Source organism: Haemaphysalis longicornis, unplaced genomic scaffold (assembly GCF_048455015.1).
Source record: "Haemaphysalis longicornis isolate Haplotype H1 unplaced genomic scaffold, Haemaphysalis longicornis Haplotype H1 scaffold_7, whole genome shotgun sequence".
Taxonomy (NCBI): Eukaryota; Metazoa; Arthropoda; class Arachnida; order Ixodida; family Ixodidae; genus Haemaphysalis; species Haemaphysalis longicornis.
The window spans coordinates 110381385-110388399 of record NW_027526422.1 but is presented as its reverse complement, the minus strand read 5'-3'; the positions used below and the strand labels follow the sequence as shown (position 1 = coordinate 110388399).

The window sequence follows — 7015 nt, the reverse complement described above, 5'->3', positions numbered from 1 at the left end:
AGTTACGTGATGCACTAAAAGCCGAAAAAAAGTTACTTATCGAGTGCTGTTTTCAACTTTCATCAGATGCACATGCTGTAAATGCTTCGAATACTTCAAAATATTTCAAATACTTCAAAAAGTAAATACTTCATTTGGGAACTCAAAAAATCAAGTATATTGTATATAAGAGGAGTAGTTTTGTTAGCTTTGGCATTTCGCGAAGACAACGGCCGATATTTTGGCGGATGTATTTGTTACCACGTGCAAAGCTAATTTTTATTGACTTAGCCAGCACGGAACATGTTGCAGAAATGTTTATACCCACGTGTACGTCAAGTCCAATTAGGACTTCAACTTTTTTGGTAAGGGTCAAGGGATTGAGGTAGCGTTAGGCCAGCGTAAAGATTTCAATATTGGACGTGGAAGTGCAAATGGTAAATAGTTTATAAAATATCCTTTTTTTTCTGTGATATATGCAATCGGAATGGCAAATAAAAGGCAAGTGTGCGTGTAGCGAAATTTGTTTCGTAGAAATTTTTTTTTCAAGTAAAAAAGTTTTGCTCCAGAACGTTCACAAGCGTGTGAATAGTTCGTATTCTTCCAATATATTTCATTGCACTGACAGAAAAGGCGAATATTCCTACCTATGCGGTTACTTTGAAGCATGTGATGGCGACGGCGATACAGCGCGGTAATGGAGCGAAGAAACCCTATGCGAACGCACCCGTTGCTCCCGGCGGAGCGCTGTGCAAGTCTCGGAGTAGAGCGAGCTCCACGGGACCTGTTCCCCAGCCTCTGTGACATGCCGCTCGGAAGTTGTTTCGGCGACTCTTTCGCAGGTGCAATCATCGTCTGCGGGGGGCTACTTTCAACGATCGTACCTTGTGTGATCTGCGATTACGAACTTTGGAGTTCGCCATGGCGATTTTAGGGTCCCAGACTACTCCTTTCGATCAAATTTGTCAAAGAACAATTTCAGTGCAATTGGCCTTTACCTAAGCTGATATGTCTGTGGTCATAAGTATTGTTTCTGTGTGGGATCGAAAATTCCAGAACCTTTACGCGTCTCTAAAGCTACAGATATTGTATCGTGGAAATTATTAAGAAAAAGCATCGCAATCTCTGCGCCCTAAGCACGCACATAAAACCACTTCGCGGGTCATTCACAACTATTTTGCGTCTCAACTGTTACCTGTGATCAGATTCATGCGCATGTTGAGTAGATAAGTGATCAGTAGTCCCCATTTCCCAAATGAAAAAAAGTAAAATAAATTTTGTGCATACATGTCTGTGCACTTCTTGATAATGATTACTTTCGATTCTCACGAGAAATAAAATCTGCTCACAATTACAACCTGGATTGTAACGACCTTCGTGAGAAATAGCTTCAAAGCCCATCTATATACAGGGAGTAAAAAAACCCTTCGATTTTGTTTTATGGCACTGTGCAACTTACCTGGTCAGAAATTGTATGAGCAAATTGTGCAGCATATGCAATACTGTGATGCTTCAAGAGATTCCAGCCCATATGCCAGTACCGCATGGTTCAGATTTTATGCACTCATACTGCAGGGTTCCAAGCTTGTACGCCTTGCGCCAGTGCTGCATGAATTACCGCTTTCTGGATTTACAAAGGCCAACTAAGGCAAGTTTCTGTTCAAAGAAAACTTTCAGGTTCACGTTTCATGCATCCACAAAATCTCCACGAGGACGTTCAGGTTTGCGCGGAGGCCTGCGTTTGTGACCCATCATGTTGGAAGGGCGCCTCATTACAGTACCGAACGAGAGGAATTTCGAATGAGTCGTGTCGGCATTCTTGCTCTCTGGGTTCCCTCTATATTTTCATGGCTCTTAAATATATTTTCGTGTTGGTTCAAAGATCGGCTGTAGAAATAAAAAATGCTCGGTTGAGGCGAATTGGCCTCAATCGTTTACAATGAATGGATACTCAATACTCAATTTCATCTCCACGTCTGTGCGGATAGCGTCATTGCCCGCGTGTTTCCTCAATTGTAGTAAACCCATATATCCGAAGTTACATTTTGTACCGATATTGCTAGTTTAATTTAAACTGAAGATTCTCCGTTCGGCCACGCCAATTTTACCAGAAATAATACCCCCGAGCTGTGGACTTTCACATGAAGAGATATTCGTTGGTGAACATATACGTACTCCTCTATAGCAGATAATCATTTGTTGCCTGTTTTCTGCCGAATACTGCAGAAGCTCAGGATATCTACCCATACTCGAGAATGCACAAAATTCTGGATGTGTAAACTTTTTACTTATCTCGCGCTATTGCCCATTTATGGTCAGCTGAAGGGCTTCAAGGTAAGTGTGTTGTTGGGGTAAGAATACTGGGCTGCTCACGCTCAAGGTAGATATCATGAAAACAAATACTTTTTGCAAAGCTCATAGTGTAGTTCCCTCACTTGTCAAAAGCAGCCTCTACATGTATTTCATTTGCCAGGGAAGACATGGGTGAAAGCGAGCAAATTAAAGCTATAACTCCGGGATTGTCAGGGACAAACTGGTAGCTGTGGCTTGGCATGCCATATCTTGATTGAAACATCAACTCTGTTGATAATGAGTACATAGCTGCACAAAAGAAAAACTGACGTTTTAGTAATTACGTTTTTTACAGCAATTTCAATCTCGAATTTCTGACGTCTTGCCATGCGATCACTAATTGGAAGATTTCAAAGTTGACGTGTCCTTTCAAAAGGGACAATATAAGCTCATCCAATTTGGAAACATTTTCACAGGTTATTCTTCACTGCTTACTGGTGAATCTAGATACCCAGTACTTGAAAGGTGAGTTTTTTAATTTCTTAAAAGAAATTTCGCTAGCACAAATGTTTTTTCAAGTCCAAAATATTCTTTTGAATTCCCCTTTCTTAAAAAAAGGTTTGCCAACGGCGACAACATATGATTAGAAGTTACACAGATTTCAACCATTATAATTGAATCCCTAAAAATGTATTCAACAAATAGAATGATTTTGTTTCCACCCTTTTTTACAATAGAAATAAAGGAACTGCTTAGCTCACAGACGTTAATAAATTTACTTAATACTTGAGCTCTTAAGCGATACGTTTTTGTCAGCAAACACTGAGCATTCATTTTTAACTTTGTCGACTTCAAAGGAATTTGTTAACCGAAGGAAATTTTGTAGCTCGAAAAAAAACGCCCATAATTTTACCTTTCAAATTTTTAAAGGCGACGGTGTTTTTGGGCTACTTAAACGCGAAAATGTTGGTCTCTAAGCCTGTCTCTAAATTGATTCAACCGCGCGCATAAAATTTGAATGACCGCTTCACCATATCCAAAATAAGGGCAACACATTTCTCTTATATAAAAATAGGAGGTTATGCAATAGGTTATGCCTATTGATGTAGTTCGGCTGAAAAAAAAGCATTAGAAATACCTAAAAATATTTGAGATGTGTGAAAATACTACCAATGGTATATTAAAAATACATGAGAAATATTTCGGGGCTAGCCAATAAAAGCTACTTCGTCAGGCCAGAAAGACCTAAATAACTAGATGCTCAAGGTATCTGTTGTCGATCGTGTGTATTGCTCTGAGCTGTTCCAGGAACAGTAGACACGACAGTTCCTGGCAGGTTGCCTCCAACCGATGCGAATACGGGATAATTTAATAGAGCTCAGCGAACTTCAACATGTCTTCGTCATAGGATGAAGGAAAGGGTAGGATAACAATATGAAGAGTTGGATGGGAAATAAGACAAAGTGTTACATTGCCTGGCGGCAGCAACTATTGCTTTTTGACGTTTACAGCAAAAGAAGCAAGTAAGCGGCGTTGATTGTGACCGTTCATGCTTTGTCTAATAAAAAAAACCTTTTTCTCTACACGAGAATAAGTGTGTGATACAAATTAAAAATAATAGCAAGATATTGCTAGGAAGAAGTTGAGATGAAACACTCGAAATGAGGCGCATAGGAAATGAAAACTGCCTGCGTTGGTGGTCGCGGGCACTACAACTAACGGCCAAAAATATATTCCAAGAAACAGAAAGCCACACTTTTGTCCCTGAATGTGGCAGACTTCCAGCAAAAGTGAAAGCCTAAATCTAAAATCTTCTTTCTTCCGCTCAGCCCTGCTGGCAATCTCAGGAATACGAATTACTGGGGAGAGCGCATCTTGAGGTTGCTGCTCAGCCACTCGCTACTTGGACTGCAGCATCTGTGATTGCAGAAATGGTGCTGTAAGGCTAAGGGGACAGCGGTCAGCAAATAGTAAGCACCAAAACTACCCTAGCTTCTTCATCTACTACGCGATGTCAGTTTGGGCAGCTGCCTTGCGCTGCTCTTAAGGAATTGAACATACGCTGGCGCTCCGTGCGTAAAGCTGCACACCAACTTCGGAGAGCACTTTCCTATTATGTCGCATTAACCCCTTAACTCCATCGAGCAAATATGGTCAGAAGGAGGGAATTAAGTAAATATGCCCACTCCGGAATAGGAGTGCTCATTCAAATTGGCTTACCGCGACGATACAGGCATGGAGACACACAGCGCACATCCAGCCGAAGTTTCTATAATTTTGCTATCACAGTAGATAGACAGGGGGAACAACCAAAGACGCATGCAAGGGTAAAAGCAAAGAAAAATCTTTTTGCTTCTCGCTCTTTTAGCCTTGTTTTTACAACGCGACGAGAGAATGTATATATTTTTTTGCAGCAGGGTGCACGCGAGGGCAATTCCTATACCGCTTTCTCAAGAGGCAGGTGTTTCGCAGCGGCAAATATGCAAATAGGTACTGAACTGGTGAACACGTTCTAGAAAACTAATGATCTGCACGTAGTTAACCGAAACAACAATGTGGTGGCACAAACAATTCCCAATCAGTGCAACATTTTCACGGATTCAAGGAAGGCATTTATACTAGATTCGTGAATGATGGATTTGTGGAGAAAGAGTGCAGAACACTTACCACAGTACCTGCGGTCAACTGAATATTCAAAATTATTTTTAACGCAATTTAACATGCATGTTTATTTCTTGCGTGTATCCTAACCAAACCTAATGGTCATCAATGATTAAAAGAGTCTTTAGTAAAACCTAAATAAATTCATAAAATCATCTTAAGAACACCATCACGACAACAATGGTGCAGTGGCTTTATCTCATATTTGGCTGCTTCTATGGAGTTGTTTGCACTGAAAAAATTCAGTACCTGTGAAAATTTACTGCGATGCTTTAATGGCCGACCCATGTGATGTAATACTTTGTTACTTACATTTTGGTGCCAAAGCCTTCTTGTTTTTACAGACTAAAACCATGAAGTTTCAAGTTGTGCTTCTTGTGCTGGCCATTTCTGGTCTTCTTCTCGTGTCAGGTAAGAAGGTTCACAGAAAATCGTATGATTATTTTCACTCCTAGGCTTCCTAATCCTTAAGATGAAACCATTATGAATATCCCTTAGCGATAATCCAAGCATAGTACATAATAAAAATAGTTTCAAATACGTAGCTGCAAATATTGTGGCCTGAGCACGTCCTGGTGCTTCCAAATAGTGAGATTAAAAGTTTGCCTCCGGTGTGTGTCAAAGATGGGCAACTAGATATTGCCTGATGTATCATAATATTTAGGAATCATAAAAGTGAATTGGTATTTCGACTACATCAAGAAAGGAAATATTTTATTACGTCCTTACGGGTGGCGGAAATATTCATGAAGCAGGTTTGGGGCTTCGACTTAGCCCTTGACAGTATTATGTTACAGAGTAACATACCGATAGAACAAAACAACCAAAGACTTGTCACCTGTGCAATAAGGCTTTTCCAGGGTGCGTCGGTTTTCTCTGTGAACTGCGTGTCACACGCAGATTGAAACCATATTATTGCTCTATTGTCAGTAAGGTACGGCTTCTGCGCTGGGTTTCTAACGAGGTTTGTCTGATAAAACTTGGGGTTTAAACCTTTTAAGGTCCGATGCAACGCACCTAAAACAACAGTAGATTAGTGAGGATATTTCCTAGGCTATTTTCTAAGGTTATGCTAGGTTTCTGTGCCAAAAATGCTCTGTGATGTTGCAAAAAGCACCTTCGGTGCTATGAGCTTTGCTGCTATTGGCACGTCTTGAAATACAACAACAGCTTGTAGTCGAGCTAAACAGAGCGAAATATGTTTTATCTTTATCAAAATATAAAACAAAAACCAGTGTACAGTTTAGAGAGAAAAGTTGACCCTTTAAACTACTGCGGGTTAGTGGATATCAAATAGGCCTACACCTTCACTTTTTGTTGTGCTGGCGGTCCTCTGGAGTAGTTACCCCGTTAACACGTTATCATGTTCACTATTCGGTTGTGAGTCGGGCATAACAAAACGTTTACTGATGCCATGCTCTCCGTTCTTTTCGCCATGTTTAGAAACTGCAGTGGAAGCTATGCGCCGTACGCTACCCAATAGCCCAGCCATGGAACGCTCCGAAGCCGCCTCCCCCAACGAGCAGGAGAGGGCGCCCATTCCCCCAGACTGCGTTGAGTCTATGTGTGGCTAGAAGCTGCAAATGGCTTAACGCAGTCCTCAGTTGGCGCTCACTTCAATCTTCATGTCCCTGTTATAGTACTGTGGCTGCTAAATAAACAACTACTGTTTGCCTCAGTCTGTGTTTCATCTTTCAAGAGGGAACAGTTTTCATCTTTCAAGAATTGTCATAATCAACTTTTATTGCGCGATAATATCACTAATGTATTTTTAGCAACAAATTGTTTAGCAAATAGTAATTTCTGGTGTCCGCAATAAAATACCAAGAAATTTCCGAGGGCGTGCATGTGAGCGCAGGCCATGCGGCAACCGCCCGGCAGGTAACAAAACCAACTAAATGCCGAGCGCTCGTGCCTGCGCACCTCGCGACGACCGCCCAGCGTACGCGACGCGCGTTTGCAAGTCAAGCATACCCACTCAGGGAGATTAAAAATGACCGGCCAAAAAAACGAAAGCGTTCGCCGTAATCGTGACTACACTTGATCGAAATGAGGAATACACCTCACAGCGTACGGCCCTTCA

The 7015-nt window shown here is 41.3% G+C and overlaps 1 long non-coding RNA gene across 1 annotated transcript; it reads left to right on the top strand.

The window, feature by feature from the left end:
- Positions 1–2752: 2752 nt before the first annotated feature.
- On the top strand, positions 2753–6610 carry LOC144144842 (uncharacterized). Its single transcript, XR_013317351.1, has 3 exons — positions 2753–2796; positions 5260–5343; positions 6376–6610. It is a non-coding gene; the product is annotated as an uncharacterized LOC144144842 (long non-coding RNA).
- Positions 6611–7015: the final 405 nt, after the last annotated feature.